The following is a 1,939-nucleotide window of genomic DNA, read 5'->3' as shown; positions in this document are numbered from 1 at the left end:
TCTATTCCATATCCTTTTATTATGGATGTAGTTGATAGAAATTTCATGATTACTTTCCGACTCATGATGCTCAACTTTCTCAGTATCCTCATTATTTGTTTCTTCTAAAATACTTTCTGCTATTTTGGATGTGTCATTTATCTTGACATCTTTTTGTTTTCTAAGATTTTTATTCTTAGAACCAGCAGGTCTGCCACGCTGCAGGCGTGTTTTAGACTCTCGTGTATCGTCCGCTTTTTCTTTCCCTTTGACGGACTCCTTGTATAGAGCGCAAAGGTGTGCAGGGGTACGACATAAATGAGACCAGTGTCCCTTAGTACCGCATCTGAAACAAGCTTCTTCTCGCTTCTGGGAGGTATTTCCTTGGTGTTCTTTTCCCTTAGGGGTTTGTTCAGAGCGGACCCACTGGAATGACTTCCTATCTTTTGGATTGTAATGAAATGTAGTTGGTACTAGTGATGTCTAAAGCTGGAAATTGGAGCTTCTCCACGTTTTCTATTTGTATTTCTAAAACACAAAATAAAAATTATTAGAATATTATTAATATTAAAAAGAACCGTTTACATTAATCATGCAAGCAATTACAAGGAGAAGCAACACATAGAAAAGTAAACAGACATTAAGCATAAATTTTCCAGGAGCAAATTCTCCAACAAAAAGACCATACATAGAAGCAAAAATAAAAATTGCACATAAGACTAAAAATCCGCGAATCATCTTTCTTGAATTGAAAAAAATCGGAGGAAAGCGATTTGAAATATTTTGAGAGAAGATGAAATGTTTTGGATGATAAAATGGAGTGAAAATGAGTTGTATTTATAGATGAAAATCACTGTTCATGACCGTTTGAGAAAGGGAAAATTTTTGAAAAATTTTCTTTGTGACCGTTGGTGTTAAATCGAGTGCACCAAAAATCGGTCTGAAAATATTGTATTAAACTGTCAATCAAATCTATAAAATTTCATAAAAATTAATAAAAGTAAAGAATTATGGCAATGAAATATTTATGTTATGACAGTAAATCATGCGACGGCTCAGCCGGTCAATACAGAGTAATAAATAAATTATACGGCGGCTCGGCCGGCTCGGCCCACCAATTAATAATAAACAGAATATAAGGCGGCTCGGCCGACCAATAAATTAATTAAATTACTAATAAATAATATAGGCGGTATTCCGGCCATTATAACGTGATATAAATAATAGTAGAGGCGTTATACCGACCATTATAGCAGGGTATAAATGATACAAATAAATTTTACCAAATTGGAGAACGATCGTACTGATAACGTGTTATAAAATAACTTTTGCACCGCTTCTAGGAAGCTCCACTCTATCCTGTCGTAGGCTTTGCTCATGTCTATCTTCATACAGAGAGAGAATTTCTTATTAGAGAGAAGAGAAGTGTTTGAGGTGTGTATTATAAACGATCGAATCGATATTTATATAGAAGTTAAAAAAGTAGGATTTCAATGTTTAAATAGTGCAGCGGGTCCCACATCTTTTTATATTTTCAACGAAAGCGTCTGCTTTCATAACAATAATAAAATTTTAGATTTGTTTAAGTTTTTCTTAGTGGAGATGATTATATTATATAATCCGTATTAGCTTTGTATTTCTGATATGGTTATATAATACAATTATGTAAAAGCTTTTTTTTTTTGTAAAAAAGAAAAACTTGTTTAGTTTACATGAATGTAATTCCACATTTATGAAAATAAAAATATTTGAACCAATAAATTTAATATGTTTCATATCAAATACAAACATCTTCTATATATTAATAGAGAAACATTTAAAAAGTTATAATATGTAGTTTGTATTAATTAAAAAAGTGTCATGCTGAGTTGTCACGTAATTAAAATGATAATTTTGCTTACGTGGCGGCTTGAGAATCAATTGAGCATTTTATTAGTCTAAAATTAAATTACTAGGGAAT

Source organism: Brassica oleracea, chromosome C6 (genome assembly GCF_000695525.1).
Source record: "Brassica oleracea var. oleracea cultivar TO1000 chromosome C6, BOL, whole genome shotgun sequence".
Classification (NCBI taxonomy): Eukaryota; Viridiplantae; Streptophyta; class Magnoliopsida; order Brassicales; family Brassicaceae; genus Brassica; species Brassica oleracea.
The sequence above is the reverse complement of the archived record's forward strand: the minus strand, read 5'-3'. Positions refer to the sequence as shown.